The sequence below is a fragment of the Myotis daubentonii genome, chromosome 18, assembly GCF_963259705.1.
Source record: "Myotis daubentonii chromosome 18, mMyoDau2.1, whole genome shotgun sequence".
NCBI classification, from domain to species: domain Eukaryota; kingdom Metazoa; phylum Chordata; class Mammalia; order Chiroptera; family Vespertilionidae; genus Myotis; species Myotis daubentonii.
In genome coordinates, this window is record NC_081857.1 from 9,089,128 (window position 1) to 9,110,224 (window position 21,097).

A 21,097-nucleotide genomic window follows, 5' to 3' on the forward strand; every position below is an offset into this window, starting at 1 on the left:
TGGATGCTCTATCCATTGGTGTAAGTGGGGTGTTAAAGTCTTCTACTATTATTGTGTTGCTGTCTATTTCTTCCTTTAAATCTGTTCATAATTGATATATATATATATAGTACCAAATTGGGTGCATATATATTAATAAATGTTATGGTTTTTTATTAGTTGTCCCCTTTATCATTATAAAATATCTATAATTGTCTCTCATTATCTTTTGTATCTTGAAATCAATTTTATCTGATATAAGTATGGCTATCCCCACTTTTTCTGGATATCATTTGCTTATAGTATCATCTTCCACTCCTTCGCTTTGAACCTGTGTTCATCTTTGGAGCTGAGATGAGTCTCCTTCAGGCAACATATATTTGGTCTTGTTTTGAATCCATCTAGCTACTCTGTGCATTTTGATTTGTGAGTTCAGTCCATTTACAGTTAGGACTTACTATAGCCGTTTTATCTTGTGTTTTCTGATGCTCTATATCTGCAGTGTTTATTTTCCCTTGCGTTTCTGTCTGCTATTTTAGTTTGGTGGTTTTCTTTGATGTTTTTCTTGTTTCTTTTTTGTTTGTTTGTTTCATAGCTCAGCTCTGGGTTTTTGTTTTGTGGTTACCATGAGGTTTGTATAAAATGTCTCATAGATAAAATAGTTCTTTTTCTTCTGATAGCATTTTATCTTCATTCACCTATACAAGTTCTGTTCTTTTCCTCTTCCCCTTTTATGTTTTATTGTCACAAATTATTCCTTTTTAATCTGCATTCATTATCAAAAACGGTACCTCTAGTTATATTTAATGCTTTTATCCCTTTACCCTTAATGTTATAGTTAAGTGTTTAATATCCTGTTTTGATATAGAGTCACACTTTCCTGCTGCTGTCTGTCTGTCTCCTTACTCAACGTTTTGTGTATTTTTGTCTTTGGTTTCCGTAGAAGAGTGCCGTTCAACATTTTTTGTAGTGCAGGTCTTGTGGTAGTAAATTCCCTCAGCTCTTATTTGTCTGGGAAAGCCTTTATTTCTCCTTTATATCTGAAGGATAGCTTTATTGATATGTTATTCTTGGCTGGTGGTTTCTATCTTTCAGTAATTTGAATATATCATTGCACACTCTCTTGGCCCGTAGAATTCTGGTGAGAAATCTGATGGGGTTAGTGCAGGGGTGGGCAACCCCTGGCACACGTGCCAAACATGGCATGCCAGTTGCTGGCACTCGAAACCCTCTCTTATAATCTTCCATTTACAATTTTTTTCTTAATATCGACTTTTTTATTGTTCAGATAAATTCAGTGTAGGTGCATCTTAGATAAATAAATAATTTTACACAACAAGTTGTCTTAAAGACCATAGACATGGATTGATGAGAGGGGAAGAGCAATTTCTATGCCTCTGCCTTAACTCTCCCTGCCTTCCTAGATCCGAACAGTGTTTTGGTTTCATCCGCATACGCTTGTGACTCTTTGTTCTTAGTGATGAATTTTGTTAAGTCTCGTAATAGGAGTAGCCTGACGGATGAAAGTAGTAGCTCGTGCATATCTCTGAAGGTCACGAAATATAAACCTGATGTAAAATCTCTGTCATCAGTGATGCAGCAGCAAAAGTCCCACTGATAATATCAAACGGAGTCATAAAGGTTTCTGTTGGACTATCAGTGTACATGTATACATTAAAAAATAAATGTATTTTTCACCATCATATACTGTGTTTTTTGTCGCGCGAATGAATTTTATTATTTCTTCAAGGTTCTTCACATACGTACACCTTAAGAGATATCAAGTAGGCGTAACATGTTCTCAAAAAATTAGGGTTGGCACACCGAAGAATTTTGAGTCAGAGATTTTGCTGGTTTTGGCACGCACTCACAGAAAGGTTGCCCACCCCTGGGTTAGTGTCTTACTTATTTTTTCCTTTACTGCCTTGAGAATTGTCATTAACTTTTTAAAAAAAATCCTCACCCGAGGACATCCTTAAGAGAGGAAGGGAGAGAGACAGAGACAGACATAGAGAAACATAGATGTAAGAGAGAAACATTAATCGGTTGCCTTCTGTACATACCCCAACCAGGGATCAAACATGCAACTCAGGTATGTACCCTGACCGGGAATCGAACCAGCAACCCCTTCGTGCACAAGATGATGCTCAACCAACTGAGCCACTCCAGCGGGGCTTGTCTTTAACATTTACAGTATCTTGGAGAATATCTTTTCTTGCATTGAGATAATTAGGTGTTCTGCTAGCTTCTTACATTTCATTGTTCAGTTCCTCCCCTAGGTTGGGAAGTTCTCATCAAATAGGCCTTGGAATAGGCTCTTTGAATAGGCCCAGTATCGTTATGTTGCCCTTTCTAGTGGAGTCAGGTAGTTCTTGTAGAGTTCTTTCATTTTTAAAAAAATCTTAGTTCTCTCTCTTCTTCCATCTGAATCATTTCTAGATGTCTATCTTCAAGCTCTCTAATTCTGTCTTTCATACGGTCTGCCCTCTTTCCCATGCTTCTAATGCATGCTTTATTTCATTTATGGAGTTCTTCAATTCCAGAAAATCTGTTCGGTTCTTTTTTAAAAAAGTAATTTCAATCTCTTCTGTTCATTAATTTTATTCATGAGCTCTTTGATCTGCTTTTTTGAGTTTTCTTGTATTTCATTGAGATTTTTTTTTTTTTTTTTTTTTTTTAATGAATGCTGTTTTGAATTCTCTATCACTTAGATCACAATCTTCCATGAGTTTGGTTTGGGATTTTCATTTTCTTTCTGTGTTGTTGTGTTGCCTTAGTTATTCATGGTGCTTGATGGATTGTTCATATGCCAGCACATTTGAAGTAGTGAACACTTCTCTTAGGTATTCTTTTGATTTTAACAACTCAGAAAGACCTGCAAATTAGAGGTCTTTCTTTTATGTGTTCCAGGAGATGGCGCTATAGTGCAAGTTTTTGTTTTCTCTTACCTGGGCTACTGGCACCTCCCGTGGGAGGAGGGAACATCACTGTGGTCCTGGAGGAGGTGCTGCCTGGGTGATTGGGGTGGTGAGTGTCCTTGCTGTGTCTGGGTTGCCTCGGCCTTGGGTCATCACCACCTTGGTTAGGGGATGTGGCAGGTGAGGGGAAGCTGGTTCATAAGCCCTCTGCCCTGCTGCTTTATTCTCTCTGGCTCCTAGTGTAGCCAGGAGGCCATAGATGATGCTCCCAGGCTCTGCTGCTAGCGATTGGGGGAGGGGGACATTCTCAGGAGCTGACTCTACCTCTACCCCTCTTATTTGCTGTTGGGCTGTAGTGTGGGGGCCACATCCCAACTTCCCCTCTGCTACTGCATTAGCTGGGGCCGCAAGCACAGCCGCAGGGGCTGGGGAACTGAATCTGTGGGCACCTTTTCTGTCCTCCCCTCATCCTGCCTCCCCTACGTGTTCCAATTTGCTCACCTTCAGGGGCACTGATGTGTGGATCTCTCAGGTGTGCTAGTGTGTTGAGCAGAGGAGCTACAACTAGTTAAATCTACAACTAGTTTGATATCTATAACCTTTTTGGGTTATAGATATCGAACTAGTTGTAGATTTAAAGGGGACTTCTTACTCCATGAGGCTCATGTCACTCTTACAGTGCTATATTTGAAGGGGACATGGATAGATACCCTTCCCTTTTCTCCTCACATGGATAGATACACTTCCCTTTTCTCCTCGCATGGTTGTGGTGCTGGTAATATTGGGGGAAGGGGGGAGGGATCATACATGAAAACACAAAGGCTATTAAAATATAAGAGATCAATATGAGCCAAAATGAGTGAGGAGTGTATTTGGCTGTATCTATGAGAGAAAGAAAAGGTGGGGATGGAAGTGGTTCCAATTGCCGTGTGTCCCGTGCTCCTCCCCTCCGGTCCTAGGTAGGGCGAGTCTTACCCCGGGTGCATGTGGCCGGGACAGGAGTGATATTCACCCCTCTCCGCATCAGAACCCCATTTTCACTTGTTAGCTTGTTCTGTGGAGGAAGTCGCTGAGATACAGGTGGGAATCCAAGCAGCATCTAACGACACAAGTATCTCCCGCTCCTGATGACAGCCCGGCCTCTGTAGAGAGCCCCCTTGGCCCCTCCTGGCCGTCCGGTTGTGGTCTTCCAGACTGTTCCGTCTGAGGCAGGAGCCTGTCTTTCATTGGATCTTTCTTCCTAGGTCCCAGTCACAGGACCGGGGTCCAGTTATCTGCTTTATCTTCCTCAAGAAGAGATAGTTCATACGTCAAAACATTTCTCTCACTGGGTCATGTTATCAGTGCCAATTTGTGTCTGATTCATGGAATATTTTATTTTATTTTATTTTATTTTATTTTATTTTATTTTATTTTATTTTATTTTATTTGTGTGTGTGTGTGTGTGTGTGTGTGTGTGTCCCCTGGCTGCCCTCGGCACGGAGCCTCCACACTCACGCACTGAACTGACTGTGGCACAGAAAGGGAGAAGGGGAGAAAACAGCTTTATTATGATTCATGGAATATTTTAAATCAAGACGTATTGAATATATAAACTAAGTATAGTTGCACCTTCCCCCCACCCCCTTGGGAATAATAACAATTTTCTGAGATAATTACAAAGGGAACGTGTTAAAGAAATCCCTTGTGTAGTTTGCTCATCTTCGTGTCTTCCACGGGGCCTTTCACATCGTTGGTTTGTTGCTGGATTGCTGTGAACTTGGTTCCCATCTGGCATAAAGGGAGTGTGGGCTTTGCTGATTATATAGTTTTACTGCAGATTTGCTTATTTTGCCTGCTGTGTAATACAATATTTCATTGTTTGACTCTAATGCAGTTTAATTACCAGTGTCTCTGTTGACGAACTTCGGGTCTTTTTCTAGGTTTTTGCTGTGGTGACTGGTGCTGCAAGGAATATTTTGCACATGTAAAGAGTGGCTCATGGTTCTATATCTAGCAGTAGATTTGCTAAATGATAGTTTGTGAATATTCAATTTACGAGGTAATGTAAAACTTTTTCCAACGTGGTCGTACCCTTAGTGATGTATGCATAAGAGACCGGATCTTCAACCTCTTTCAGCACTTGATGTAGTCAGACTTAATCATTTTTGCCAATTGAATGAGTATAAATTGGTATCTCATTATGGTCTTGATTTGTATTTCCCAGGTCACCACTGTGTATTCCTGTTCTTCTCCTGCTTTTATTTCGATTGGTTTATTTACGTAAAGAAGTCCTTCCTTTCCTTTCCTTTCCTTTCCTTTCCTTTCCTTTCCTTTCCTTTCCTTTCCTTTCCTTTCCTTTCCTTTCCTTTCCTTTCCTTTCCTTTCCTTTCCTTTCCTTTCCTTTCCTTTCCTTTCCTTTCCTTTCCTTTCCTTTCCTTTCCTTTCCTTCCCTCCCTTCCCTTCCCTTCCCTTCCCTTTCCTCTTCCTTCCTTCCTTCCTTCCTTCCTTCCTTCCTTCCTTCCTTCCTTCCTTCCTTCCTTCCTTCCTTCCTTCTTCCTTTCTTTCTTTCTTTCTTTCACTTAAAGATTGTTGAAATTAAATTCTTTTTTGAATATATTTTTTTTATTGATTTTAGAGAGGAAGGGAAAGGGAGAGAGGGATAGAAACATCAATGATAAGAGAGAATCATTGATTGGCTGCCTCCTGCACACCCCCCACTGGGGATCCAGCCCACAACCCGGGCATGTGCCCTTGACCGGGACCTTTCAGTTTGCAGGCCGACGCTCTAGCCACTGAGCCAAACTGGCTAGGGCAATGGTCGGCAAACTACGGCTCGGCAAACCGCGGCTCGCAAGCCACATGTGGCTCTTTGGCCCCTTGAGTGTGGCTCTTCCACAAAATACCGACTTCTGCGCATGGGCCACGAAGTTTCAGTTGCCCTGTACGTGCGCGCCCGCACGCGGTATTTTGTGGAAGAGCCACACTGAAGGGGCCAAAGAGCCACACGTGGCTCGCGAGCCGCGGTTTGCCGACCACGGGGCTAGGGCATTATTTTTTTATTTTTAAATTATAGTTGACACAATATTATATTAGTTTCAGATAAACAGCATAGCACTTAGACATTTTCATACCTTACAGCGTTATCACCCCATAAGTCTAGTACCCATGTGGCACCACACGTAGTTATTACGATACTATTGACTATATTCCCTATTCTGTAGTTTATATCCCTGTGACTAATTCTATAACTGGAAGTTTATACTTTCTAATATCTTCCACTTTTTTCACCCATCTGCACTCCCCATCCCCTTCTGGGTACCATCAGTTTGTTCTCTGTATCTGAGTTAGTTTCTGTTTTCTTTTGTTTGTTCATTTATTTTGTTTTTTAGATTCCACATATAAGTGAAATCATATGATATTTGTCTTTCTCTGTCCGACTTACTTCACTACCATAATACCCTCCAGGTCCATCTATATTGTCACAAATGGCAAAATTTTATTCTTTTTTATGGTTGAGTAATAGTCCATTGGATACACAGGATTGGGCAGAAGTAGGTTTACAGTTGTAATACAAATAAATAATACAGTAGTTAATAAGTAATAACACAAGAATAAACTGTTTTACATACTCACAACCTACTTTGGCCTACCCCTGTGTGTACCACAGCTTCTTTATCCACTCATCTTATCGATGGACACCTAAGTTGTCCCATATCCTGACTATTGTAAATAATGTTGCAGGGAACCTGGGGTGCATATGTCTTTTCGAATTAGTGTTTTCTACTTCTTTGGATAGATACCCAGCAGTTGGATTGCTGGGTCATAAGGTAGTTCTCTTTACATTTTTAAGGAATTTCTATACTGTTTTTCATACTGCTTACACCAATTTACAATCCCACCAACAGCACATAAGGGTTCCTTTTTCCCACATCCTCACCAACACTTTGTCTTTCTGATAATAGTCATTATTTATATATATTCTTGGTAGTAATCCTTTGTCAGGTGTGTGCATATTCAGTATCTTCTCCTAGGTTGTAAAGTTGTCTTTGCATGTACCTTAAGGTTTTTTCCTAAGTAGGTTTGTAGAGGTATACCTTACATAAATAAAATTCAGCTTTATGCCCTGGCTGCTGTGGCTCAGTTGGTTGGATGTCAACCCTGAATAGTTGCTGGTTCGGTTCCCAATCAGGGCACATGTAGGTGGTAGGTGGCGTTGTAGGAGGCAGCTGATTGATATTCCATTCTCACATCGATGTTTCTCTCTCTCCCTCTCCTTTTCTCTCTCTCTAAAAATCAAAAAAAAAAAATTTTAATTCAGCTTTGTTAGGTATACAAGCCTATGAATCTTACAAACACATACAGTTGTTAACCACCATAATCAAGATACAGAATATCTCCATCATTCCTAAAAGTTCTTGCCCTGGACAGTGTGCTCAGTGGTTAGGACATTGGTGCGCACACACACACACACACACACACACACACTGAAGTGTCTCAGGTTTGATTCCTGGTCAAGGGCACATACCTGGGTTGCTGGTTTGATCCTTGGCCCTCATCAGGGAGTGTGCAGGAGGCAACCAATTGATGTGTCTCTCACATCAATGTCTTTCTCCCTCTCTCTCTGTCTGTCTCTTTCTTTCCCTCCCCCCACCCCTTTCCTTTCCACTCTCTAAAAAATCAATAGAAGAAAATACCCTATCTCCTCACCTGTGGACAGGCATTTGGCTTGTTTCTACTTTTTAGAAATTATGAATAAACGTGGTATTCACATGTAGGTTTTTGTATGGACATATATTTTAATTTCTCTTGGGTAAATACGTAGGAGTAGGATTGCTAGGTCACCTTTTTTAGGCTATTTTGGTAGGTGCGCATACGTGTGTGTGTGATAGCTCACTTTTTGTTGGTTCTTTTCAGTGTGTTTTAATCTGCATTCACCTAAGGGCTAATGATGTCGAACACCTTTTCAAGTGCTTATCTGCCATCTAAACATCTGCTTTGGTGAAATGTCTTTTCATGTCTTCCAACCAGGTTCTTCTAGCTGAATTGCTTGCATCTTTACTGCTGAGTTTTGAGAGGCAGATTCTAGAACTGGTTCTTTGTCAGACGTGTGGTTGCTCCCACTCTCCCTCCTCTTTCACAGACCTGAGTTTTTAATTTCGATGAAGTTCATTTTATCAATATTTCCTTTCATGGGTCATGCTTTTGGTATCAAATCTAAGAACTGTTTGCTTAGCCCTAGATCTCAGGGATTTTCTCCTGGTTTTATTTTAATATTTTTTTATTGATTTCAGAGAGGAAGGGAGAGGGAGAGCGAGATAGAAACATCAGTGATAAGAGAGGATCATTGATTGGCTGCCTCTTGTACTCCCCACAGCTGGGATTGAGCTCACAACCCGGGCATATGCCCTGATCAGGAATCAAAACTTGATCTCCTAGTTCACAGGTCAACGCTCAACTACTGAGCCATGCCAGCCGGATTCTCCTGTTTTTATTTTAGAATAATCTATATCTACTAAAAATTTTGCTGTGATTTTGATAGAATTCCATTCAACTATATCCATTTGGGGAGAATTTGCATCTTTACTATGTTGAGTCTTCTACTCCATGAACGCAATATGGCTCTCCAGTTATTTAGATCTCTGATTTCTTCCATCAGTGTTGTGAGGTTTTCAGCTGCAAGCCCTGTACATGTTTTGCTGTAGTTATTTAAATGTATCGCTGTATGTGTAGACCGTCTCTGGGAGGACACACAAGAGCCTGGTAACAGTGGCTGGCCGGGAGCGGGCTGGATGGGACTGGGAAGCATGGGTCAGGTTTGGGAGGGAAATGTACTTATGGAAACTTTTACTGCGTAGGCATTTGTATCTTTGGTTTCATATCATGTGAAGAGATTAACTCTTAAAAAAACAACAACAAGTAAAATTATTTTTAAATGCTTAGGTAAGAAGAGAGAGGGAGGGAGGGAGGGAGGGAGGGAGGGAGGGAGGGAGGGAGGGAGGGAGGAGGAAGGAAAGAAAGAAAGAAAGAAAGAAAGAAAGAAAGAAAGAAAGAAAGAAAGAAAGAAAGAAAGAAAGAACGAACGAGGGAGGAGGGAGGGAGGGAGGGAAGGAAGGAAGGAAGGAAGGAAGGAAGGAAGGAAGGAAGGAAGGAAGGAAGGAAGGAAGAGAAAGAAGAGAAAGAAAAGAAAGAGAATGGGTCTTCCTTTGAAGTCTTTGTTCCCTGAGCACAGGCTGGATATCCAGGGGCAGAAGCACAAGACCCAGGGCCCAGGAGGAGTTCAGTTTTGTACTTCTTCAGAAATATGCGCAGATAGAATCAAAGGATTTCACTGAGGAAAGTGCTGGATCAGGGGTGGGGAACCTTTTTCCTGCCAAGGCCATTCGGGTATTTATGACACCAATCGAGGGCCATACAAAATGATCAGCTTAAAAATTAGCCTGCTGTACTTAGACAAAGATTTAATTAACTCACCCCTAATGCCTCAGCAGGGCCGACCAAACCATTTACCGGGTTTTATACGCCCTGCGGACCGGACACTCCCCACCCCTGGGTTAGAGATCCCCCAGATCCGCTTTATCGTGTGGCAGAGGGAAAAACAATCTGAGAACAACATTTGCTGAGAAGAAATCTGTAAATACTCCTGGGCAGACATTAGCTGTGAGCACTGAAGAGCAGCTTGGGGGCTGGTGAGCAGCCCAGCACTCCTTCCTGGGGTCAGGCTGACGTGTCGTGCCTCCTCTTGTCCGTGGTGAGCACCTTCCCCGCCATACCTGCCCTCCCGCCCAGGCCTCATTCAGAGGAACCCAGTAGGTGTCTGGCCTCTGGAATCTACGGGCAGTCCCCAAGGTGCCCAGCAACCTGGCCCCGGTCCCCACCCGTCTGTGACTGAGAGCTGCTCTTCTCACAGCCTTCGGGATATCAGGGATCTGGCTGGATCCCTGTTTCTCCCCAGAGCACCCGGCATCCTTCCTGGAACCTTCCTATCCCTGGGTCAGATGGAGGGTCTCTACCAGGGGTGGGCAACCTTTTTGTGAATGCGTGCCAAAACCAGCAAAATCTCCGACTCAAAATTCTTCTGCGTGCCAACCCTAATTTTTTGAGACCATGTTACGCCTACTTGATATCTCTTAAGGTGTACGTATGTGAAGAACCTTGAAGAAATAATAAAATTCATTCGAGCGACAAAAACACAGTATATGATGATGAAAAATACATTTATTTTTTAATGTATACATGTACACTGATAGTCCGACAGAAAACTTTATGACTCCGTTCGATATTATCAGTGGGACTTTTGCTGCTGCATCACTGATGACAGAGATTTTACATCAGGTTTATATTTCGTGACCTTCAGAGATATGCATGAGCTACTACTTTCAGCCATCAGGCTACTCCTATTATGAGACTTAACAAAATTCATCACTGAGAACAAAGATTCACCATTGTAAATGGAAGATTATAAGAGAGGGTTTCGCGTGCCAGCAAAAGTTACTGGTGTGCCATGTTTGGCACACGTGCCAGGGGTTGCCCACCCCTGGTCTATACCCTGGGTTCATTTAGCCCCTGAAAGCATTGGTGGTGATTGTAATCTCACTCATCTTTAAGGGCTTTCTTTTTGTGTGTCTGTCTGTCTTCCTACAAATCATAGCTCCCATTTGATTCTCACAGCAACCCCAAAGGACGGATCTGATCCCCAATTTTCAAATAATCGTAAGTATATGTACAAAGAATTGTTTCCCAAGTCCTTTCCCATCCATTATCTCATTGCAATCCCTCAACACTGTCCTATAGGCAGGGAAAGTTTTATTAACCCAGATGTACAAATGAGGATATTGAAGAGGCAACGGTGAAATAGTGGCCTTTGGAGGTAAGAACATGTGGGATTGAATCCTGGCTCAATGGATTCTTTACACCATTTCCCTCCGGTGCAAACTGGGGACAGTAATCTCAATATCCTTTGTCATCATCCTGGATTGATGGCAGCATCATCCAGATTAAATGACTATGCAAGAATTAGCATTCTAATGATTTCAAAACATTTTTAAAATGTTTTACAAAAGAAGAGAGAATAATATAGTGAACCCAATGTACCCATTATTGGTCCAAGGCCAGTCCCATCTCAGCTATACCCTTACCCACTCCTTTTTTTTTTTTCTTTATTCAATGATGAACTATTTTCAAAATAATGAACTATTTCCCTAACATCTCCACAAGGTGACTCATGAGTTGTTTGGAGTTTAAAAAATATTATTAGGGATTTGTAAGATTAAATGCATTTGTTAAGCTTCATTCTATTGCAGTTATGATCCTCATTGATGCTCAGCTTGACCAGGGAAGCCTTCGTCTGGCTGGCTCTGGGTCCTCTCGGCGTGACTGTAGTAGTCTTTGACACTTGTTTGGTGACAAGATGTTCTAGGTTCATGTTGTACATTTACTGCATCAGCTGTTTCTCCAAGGAAGCCTGATTTCTTTGTGGGGGATGGTAATTATAATCTGATTAATAGGGGTGTTCATTTCTACTAGAGTAATCCTTGTTTCTAGGCCTTACAGAGCTAGGAAGAGAGTGTGTGTGTGTGTGTGTGTGTGTGTGAGAGAGAGAGAGAGAGAGAGAGAGAGAGAGAGAGAGAGAGAGAGAACATACTGATACTTCCAGTTCACAATCAGGGCTACAGAATTTTTGCCTGATCTCATCAATCCTACATTTGCATCTTCTTTCAGTAAGAAACTCTTATTTCTCAGCAACTCACTAGAGGCCTGATGCACGAAATTCATGCAAGGGCCTTGCGCTCCCCGCCCCCTCCCCGCTGTGGCTTTGTCTGGAAGGAAGGACGTCCAGAAGGATGTCGGTCTAATTAGCATATTACCCTTTTATTATTATAGATTTAATTTATCCCAAAATCACATACAGAAGTCTCAATAATAATATCATAATATCATCAATGCATTATTGAAAACAGCTTAAGACTGGGGAGAGGGGGCAGTTCTTTTTATCCGTATGGCATTTGCCTCCGAGGGTGTGCAGTCCAATTACTGTGTTTTAGTTTCTGTGTGTGTAGTTGTAACAACCAGTTGGACACATGGTCTCGTTTCTTGCTTTTTATTTTAGAGATTTCTTTTAAAAATATTAATTGTATTTTATAATTATATCAGATACACATTCCAAACAAATCCACAAAACAAGGAATATCCAGCTTCTCTCCCTGTCCCCTCCACCTCATTCATACCCCTCCCTATAGGCCTTTTAAATTTATTTTATGCTTTACCTTTCATTGTCTTATTAAAGCTATAAGCAAATACATATATATGTTTTTTCTCCCTCCTTTTCTTAAATAAATGTTAGCATATTAAACACACTTTTTCCTTCTTTTTTTCACTTAACAATAATCCTGGAGATTACAACAGAAACATATAGTATATATTTCAAATAGATTTCTAGAACCAGGATTTCTGGGTCAACAAGTAAGTGCATACTTATTTTGCTAGATAATGCCACGCTCCCCTCTACAAAGGTGGATTTTACCATTTCCTGCAGGAACACTGTAATGTTAAAGCAAATAATTAAGTGGGGTATGTTACCTGTACTGAGAAAGGTGAAATGATTGCCCAGGAGGACTGGAGCTGGGACTTGAGCCTGCAGAATCCTCACTAAAGGCCCAGTGGTCGGACCCTCCCTACTGTACCTTCTCCCCATTGCACAGGAGAAGAATCTGAGACACATGTAGGAAAGCGGTCCACCCTATCCTATAAAATAAAAGCCTAATATGCTAAGTGTCCAGTCGACGGGTCGGCTGTTCAATCAATCAAAGGGTAATATGCTAATGATATGCTAAGGCCGCTCAACCGCTTGGTATGACGTGCACTGACCACCAGGGGGCAGACGCTCCGACCTGTAGGTTAGGTTGCTGCTGGGGTCCGGCTGATCGGGACTGAGCGAGAAGGGCTCATGGCCTGGAGCCCTCCCAAGGTCCCTCCCAACTGGCCAACCTCCCACATCCCTCCCCAGCCCCCATCAACTTAGCCTGTGCCCTCTCACAATCCGGGACCCCTCAGGGGATGTTGGAGAGCCAGTGTTAGCCCGATCCCGCAGGCCAGGCCAAGGGACCCCACTGGTGCACGAATTCGTGCACCGGGCCTCTAGTATGACATAACAAGCTAGAACTTAAAATCCATGTTGCCTGACACTAAATGAACTCTCCTTTCAATGTGTTATCATTTATGGTGAACTCGTTTGATTATCTGTAGATGGGGAAGAAAAACATAATAGTTCTCCTAAGTAAGCTAAGAAAATGAATGCGATGATTAAGGGTAAATTCTCCCCTGGGTGGAGGAGGGATTCTTCAAGATAGGCCTTAACTCCTTTAGGTGAACAGGGAACCAGCAATTAGATTATGGTGTCGGGACATAATAATAATCTTCTAGGCGAAGAGATGCCCTCACTCCCAGGGTCTGACGTGCAGGCCCCTGGCAGAACCTCTCGCTTCTGCAGAGTGCTCCTAACGTTGTGGGACAAAGATGCAGTTATGCGGCGCAGAGTCACCCACATAAGTGGGCCAAGATGTCATTTCCCAGCGGATGGACGAGCCGCAAACCACAAAGCCTGTTCTTTTTTTTCCTAGAGTGACCCCGGGGTCTTCTTTGTGTGTGCTTTGCGACGTTGATTGACGTATGTGCAGTTTGGGACACTGGAGGTTTCCTTCCCGCCGCAGCCTCTGGTGCTGTGAGAAGGGGGCTGCATGAGGCAGAGACGGTGAGTGGGGCTTGGGCCTGGGGCTGGTCTGGGAGGGGTGAGGGTGGGGGCAGTTCTTGACTCTTGCTCCTGCTCTTAGATGAGAGGAGGCTCTTTGCCTGGCCCCCCGAATCTTCTGAGGGGACGTGTTCCTTCTCCCCAGAGTAGGACACAGAGCCAGACCTCGAGGCCCTCCTTTGCAAGGAGGCTGGCCTGGGAGAGCGTTTGCTCCTTATTCCCCAGCCGGTGCTGTCAGCTGGCTTAGGCTTGCCATTGTCACGACTGCCCACCTTAATGGAAAAGCCTGGAAACAGCTTTGTTTGTGTCCTGCACCCCTCCCCCACTTAGCCTGGCCTCCACAACCTGGGAGCTTCCTGAGTGACAGCCCCAGCATATGGGGGGCAGTCTGAGGACCCCTCCCCTGGGCGGAGCTTTGGGCCCCAGCAGATGGACAGCTGTCCAGGGAGCACTAAGAGGCTGAGGCCCACGTCGCTGAAGCCACACTCTGTGTCCAGGGTTTGCGTTGTTCCCATCTGGCTTAGTGCTTCCTGCTGCTCCCGGAATCTCCTGTTTTAGTCTCAGCCAGGGGAGGATGTGCAAGAAGTGAGGGCTACAATTTCAACCAAGGAGTCACTGACAGTGGACCCCACGCTCGCGGCCTGGAGGCTGCGGGCTGGGGATCTACCTGAGGGGGGCGCCTACCTGGGGCCTGAACAGAGGAAGGTTTCCGTATTCTTGAGTTTGCGCCTCTTTGCAGTTTGTCTTTCTCGCCCCAGCTCCCTTTCCGATGACTCTGTTCTCCCAGAAAGAGCTGGAGGTGGCGCTGGGAGGTTGCGGGAAGGAGGCTGAGAGGTGGGAGCAGAAATGCTGGTGACGGGGATTTGGGATCTGGACCAAATCCAGCTCGAATTGCTTTGTGACCACAGGAAAGTCTCTCATTACTCTAGGCCTGGAGTTTCTGGCTTGTACAACGGGGTTAACAATGAACATCTTGTTGTCAAGATTAAATTCAGATTAAACAGATAGAGAGCCCTGCACCGTGCTCACATATAGTAGGTGTTCAGTAAACGGAAGTTACAGTTACTTATCATATCAGCAGCAATATCAGCAGGAGCTCGGATGTACTTGTCTATCAGGGTATCTTCTGTGTCAGTGGTTCTCAACCTTCTGGCCCTTTAAATACAGTTCCTCATGTTGTGACTCAACCATAATATTTTCGTGGCTACTTCATCACTGTAATGCTGCTACTGTTATGAATTGTCATGTAAATATCTGATAGGCAGGATGGTCTTAGGCGACCCCTGTGAAAGGGTCGTTCGACGGCCAAAGGGGTCGCGGCCCACAGGTTGAGAACCGCTGCCCTGTGTGGTCCTGTGAGGGCCATAGCTTACGTGGAACAGTGCTGGGCTTTAGGACCAGCGGGAAACCCATCCGCCCACAGGGCTTTTCACCTGGTCATTGTTACTGGATTCTGAGTGTGAATGTACTCACTGACCGTGGTGGGGAGGGGCCCCAACTCTTTAGTTTTGCTGTATTTGGAGGACTCTGCTTGCAAAAGTGGTCCACCAGGCTCTTCTAATGGGCATGCAAAGACGTGCACAACAGTGTGGGAACAGACCCCCCAGTTTGTGACAGAACTGGGAGTCGGTCCAGCTTTGTGTCATCGTGCCCCCTCTCTTGGCACTTTTTCAAGTACCCTCCCTACTTCCTATCCCTATGCCCAGCCCCCAACCCCTCCACCGCCCTCCCTGGGCACACACACTCCGCTTGCCTGTCCAGATCCCTGCCTGAGGAACCCGGAGCCACTCCCTCCCCTCATGGGGGAGGCAGCACTGCCCGGCAGCGCATCTGCTGGCAGCTGGAGCAAACGTGTTCTCCCCTCGCACCTCTCGGCATTTTACTCTCATCAGCAAACCCCAGTGTTGGTGCGGAGCTTCATTTTTACGGCGTGCCTGTTTACATTCATTGTGCCATTTCACTTTCACGACAATTCTGTGGTGTGAGCGGACTGGCGTCATCATCGAATACACCGAGGCTCGAAAAGGTCACAACGTTCATTAGCACCTGGGGCCGCGGGAGAACTTAGACGCCGTGAGTCCTGGACTGTGTTCCTTGCTGTGGCACCACACTGCCTCCTTGGGTCCGAGGCTCCGCCCATGAGAGGCCCAAGGACTGGGAGGCGCTCAGAGAAAGCTTTAAAAAAGGAAAGAGTGCAGAGAACACGCCAATCAGGGACATGCAGCGTTTGGGGGACAGTACGTTCTGAGAGAAGGGGCGCTGACCCAGGTTTCTTCGGAGGATCGTCATCATCATTACAATAATCAGCATAGTGGGTGCTCCCCAAGCACCAGGCCCTATGTGCTGTGCTCCACATGTGTTTTCCTTAGAATTCTCCTCACAACGACCCGGTGAAAGAGGGCCCATCATTACCCCCATTTTCCTGTGACAGAAATACAGAAAGACTAAGGAAGGTGCCCGAAGTTCCCTGTCTAAGCAAGTGCAGCACCTGCATTCGACCCCCACCGCGCACCCTGGGACCCGCAGGGCTGACCACTTGGGTTGGGCTGCGGTGTCTTTTCTTCGGCTTGTTCGTTCCAGGTCTCCCTGGAAACTCTGCGTAGCTGTTTCTGAGCAAGCCTCTGGGCAGCTTCCAGGGGGGAGTCTGATCTGCCCTCCTAGCAGGAAGCCTCGTAAAAGCGGGTCCTCGGTTTAGTGCTCCTCCTTCCCTCTGGCTCTTGTCCTTTTGTTGGGAGGCCGCTGCCATCTGGAGCCGCCCAGGCATCTGCTCAGGAGCGCACTCCTCCCACTTCCCTCTACCCCCCAGCTCCAGGCAGGCACCTTCCTGCACTCAGGCTAAGCCCCCACCCTCCTCTCCCCACCCCCAGTGCTTCAGCTCCTGTCCTCAATGCAGGGCAGAGAAACCCCCAGGCCCCCCAGGCCTTCAATCCCCCGAATGGATGCATTTGGTTGATCGCATTCACACTCCTAAGCCCCCGCTGCCTGTTGGTGAGAATATGGGCCTCATCTCTCCAGAAACATGACCACAGGCCATCACAGGCCGCATGGGCTCAGGGCAGCTGTCTGTTGGTTGGGGGAGGGCCCATGGAGCCGCATTAGGAATGGTTGGTATTGCTCCCCACCCCCTGCCCAGGACCGATTCCAGGCCCCTGAAACAGCACCCAAGCTTGGCCACTGTTTTTGTGAGCGCGGAGACCCGCAGGACGAGGTGAGGGGCTGTGAGTGGCAGCAGTGAAATCTATTCCCCTCAGTAGCTGGTGTTGCCACCTGCTTCTTCCCATCTTTGTTTGTTAGTTAGTATGTTTGTTTTGTTAACCCTTACCCAAGGATATTTTTTCCACTAATTTTTTTAGAGAGTGGAAGGGATGGAGAGAAACATCGATGTGAAAAAGACAAATTGATTGGTTGCCTCCCACACGCACCCCGACCAGGGCTGAGGATCGAACCTGCAACCAAGGTATGTGCCTTTGATCGGAATTGAACCCAAGACCCTCTGGTGCTCTAACCACTTACCCACACCGGCAAGGCTAAACCCATCTTTTCACGGGAGGCTGGGCTGATGGGTTTGGGGCAGCATGTCACCCTCTGAATTTCGGTTTCTCGGGAGGACCATAGACTATAGCAGAGGGAGACCCCTCTGCACGCTGATGTCTGCCTCACTCAGGGCGTGAGACACAAAGCTCTCCTCTGCCCCTAGAGCCGCCAGTGCCTGGTGTAAGGATCGCGGCTGCCAGCACTTTGCACCAGACTCCTAGACAAATGGTGCGTCTTGTAATGCAGGAAGCAGCCTTCCCTGTCGGTTCCACCTCCCCACTCCAGGCTCCTGTATTTTCACGTCTCCCCCGGCCTGTAGCAGCCTGCTGGCTGGCGGTTGGACCCAGACTGATGTCTGTGTTGGATGTAAATGCAGAGGGAGGGGGGAGGGGAACAGATGCTGCTTCCTCCTGCTGTCTTAGTCCTCCCCCCAACCCCCGGATCATGTCAGGAAGGAATTTTGAAAATGCAACTGGGGATATGCTATCCTGGGAAGATCGGCAGCTAGACGAATATTGCCAGCAGGATAGGCGTCACCGCTGAAGAGCTGACCCGGCTTCTCTCTCTGGGACCACCTGCAGCCAGGTGCAGTTAATGTCATAGGTCAAGGGGCATTGGTGGAAGAAGCTGGCATGAATGAGGGGGTGTGAAGGGCTTTGGTTAAGGAAACCCTGGCAGAGGCAGAGGAGAGGGGAGCCCAGAGCTGCTCTGGCTGGTCTGGGATCTTGCAGGAGCCTCCCTTTCCTCGGGTGCCTGTGCAGATAACCATATGTTGGCTCTAAGAGTGAATAATGACTCCTTGGGCCCAGAGCCAGCATACGGTTATTTGCACAGGCATTGTGTGTTCTGCAGATCTACAAAGTAGATTTGTGGGTTCGAAAGCTGAACTTTTCCAACACCATTTAGCAAAGCAGTACAAGCAGCTGTAACTTGGGGGAAAGGGGAAAGGACCAATGGTTTTTGAATGCCAAGTTCGTGTCAAGTCTTGGGTTAGGTGCTATATGTATACATTAGCCCATTCACTTAAAAGAAACTAACTCAGAAGATAAAATAAATTAATTCAAATTAATGAATCATCATCACTACAACCTTGTAATATGTGCACCTGTCCCACTCAAAGAGCAGAAAACCGAGGCTCTAAGAGAGTAAACAAATTGCTGAAGACCACGCAGCAGGTAGAAATGGCTGAGGTGGGGCTGAAACTCAGGTGTTTGGCCCCAAGTCCTTGCCCTTCCCATGTGCCCGAGGGATTATGCGCCACTTCCTCTTGGAGCTTCATCCCTGAATCCACGTCTGGTGTTTCCCCTCGTCTGTGTGGCTTCCTAGCTGGTGTGTTGTTCACCTCTGTTAAGCCCAGCCCTGTTCTGCTCTGAGCTGGTGTTCGCTCCTGTGAAGAACACAGAAAAAAGGTAGAAGACACTCACCTTTGAGAAGCTCATGGTCACCCGGCCAGCATCGCTCAGTGGTTGAGCACCGGCCTATGAACCAAAAGGTCATGGTTTGATTCCCGGTCAAGGCACATGCCTGGGTTGTGGGCGCGATCCCCAGTGTGGAGCGTGCAGAAGGCAGCCAGTCAATGATTCTCTCTCATCATTGATTTTTCTTTTTTTTTTCTTTTTTAAAATATATTTTATTGATTTTTTACAGAGAGGAAGGGAGAGAGATAGAGAGTTAGAAACATCGATGAGAGAGAAACATTGATCAGCTGCCTCCTGCACATCTCCTACTGGGGATATGCCCGCAACCCAGGTACATTATATATAATATAATATATATAATATATAATATATATAATATAATATAATAATATAATAATAATAATTAATAATATATATATTTTTAAAGAAAAATCCTTTTTTTAAATAAAAGAAGTTCATGGTCTGGGTAAGGGGTGGTCATCTCTCCTTCCCCCACCCCAAGCTTCTCCTGTAGTCTTGCCCCTCATTGTTTTTCCTGCTTTAGCTCAGTGGAGGGTTTTCAAATGGCTTTAGATCCTTAGTCTATTGAAACCAGGCTGGGAATCGCACAAACAGAGGTTGGAATAAGCAGCTTAGCACGAGTGACATCGTGAGCAGATGGACAGTGGCCTGACTCTAAGGGGATGCCTCATTCAGGGAGCCTGGGAGCCCCTCGGTCAGTGCCGGGGGTGAGGACGCTGGTTTGAAGGAAAGGTGGCTGGGCTTTGCACAGGCGTCTTTATTAGGAAGCTACTGGGGCCCAGAGAGTGTGGTTTCCGGCCGTTCTGCCTGCAGCATTCTGATGTGTAGAGTTTGTGACTTACTCAAGGTGGCATACAAGAACTTAGCTCTGGGCCTTTTAAAAAAAAGTCAGTATTCAATATATTAAAGTAAAAAAACCCTAAACCTTTTCATTTAAACGGACAGATTTTTCAATTCTCTTCATAAATCTCATACATTTTAACAATCACTTGTTTGATTCCGTTACTAAACTGAGTTCGTACATTCCTTTGAACATTTGAAACTGCATGTATGAATGTAAGCATTCACTTTCCCTTTTTATCTGAGAAGGTTTTATCACACACAGAGGGGATAGGGCTCAGCAGCTGCTGCCTCGCGCAGGCCGCCAGGACCCTGGTCAGCTCCTCTCCCTTCCTCTTGGTTGGGATGTGTCCCCATTCTTTTGGTTTTCTTTTTCCTTTATCTCTTTTCTTTTCTTTTCTTTTCTTTTCTTTTCTTTTCTTTTCTTTTCTTTTCCTTTCTTTTCTCTTCTCTTCTTCTTCTTCTTCTAATTCTTCTTCTTCTTCTTCTTCTTCTTCTTCTCTCTCTCTCTCTCTCTCTCTCTCTCTCTCTCTCTCTCTCTCTCTCTCGTTTCCAATTACAGTTGACATCCCACCCTTTTCTTGATTAGCTTCTGCCCTCTTGTCCGTGGAGGCTGTGCGCAGCTCTGTGGTGCACCTTCAACCCTATCCCACAGGAGGTGGCTGTGCCTGGCTTGCTCACCTTCCTGGTCCCTTGTGGCCCTTGTTGAGGCCACAGCCATGAGAGCACAGAGCCGTGGCTGTTGCCCTTGAATGGCTGCCGTGATGGAAGAAATTCACTTTCCTGTTTGAGGTATTACGATTTCATGACAAAGTCTTCCAAGTCCTAATGTAATTCTTTTTTTTTTCTCATTAATATTTTAAACAACAGCTTTATTGAGGTATAATTCACATACCGTTCACCGATTTAAGTGTGCAACTCTGTGCTCTTTAGCATATTCCTCACTACGCCTAATTTTAGAACATTTTCTTTACCTTCCCCCTCAAAAAACCCATACCCTTCAGCAGTGTCCCCCCCCCCCACCCTGGTCTCTTCTAGCCCCAGGCAATCACTAATCTACCCTCTAGCTCTACAGATTTCCCTACTCCTCCCCCTTTATATAAATGGAATCATCCAGCATCATCACTTAGCATGATGTTTTTAAGTTCATACATGTTGTAGCAGGTGCAGTATTTCATTCTTTTTACGGCTGGATAATATTCCAATATGTAGAGAGGCCACATTTTATTTATTCATTCTTCCACTTCTGGGCTGTTATTAATGATGCTGCTGTGAACACTCGTGTACAAGTTTTCATGTGGACATATGGTTTAAGTTCTCTGGGTAAATACACAGGATGGAACTGTGGGCCCTATGATAACTCTGTGGGCCACCTTTTGAGGACTTCTCGGTCTTTTTATATGAATTCCAAGCCTCTGTTCCTGGCCTTCTGCCTTCAGTCTCCACTCTCTCTTCCGGGGTCCCACCTTCTGACCCTTCCCAACTCTCGGGTCCCGCCCCTGAGGCCCGTCAAGGAGGATTATGATCACTTCCCCTCCAGCTCCTCTGAGCCACTTCCCTTTAATGGCAGCTGCTGCTACCCTGGGAGGCAGCTGCTGCTTTCTGGTGTCTTTCCCACCCCCTCGAGAGGGGCTGAGCATCACCACCCTCTCCCAGCTGGG

The 21,097-nt window shown here is 45.4% G+C and overlaps 1 protein-coding gene across 14 annotated transcripts in view; it reads left to right on the forward strand.

The window, feature by feature from the left end:
- Nucleotides 1–21,097, forward strand: part of NFASC (neurofascin) — a 182,771-nt gene that overhangs the window by 64,964 nt on the left and 96,710 nt on the right. For 13 of the 14 annotated variants that reach the window (XM_059675029.1, XM_059675033.1, XM_059675038.1 and 10 more), the window contains exon 2: nucleotides 13,496–13,626. The exons of the other annotated variant lie outside the window; for it this stretch is intronic. The gene's annotated coding sequence lies outside the window, so the exon portion shown is untranslated. The remainder of the gene's footprint in view (nucleotides 1–13,495; nucleotides 13,627–21,097) is intronic. 14 annotated transcript variants of the gene reach the window in all.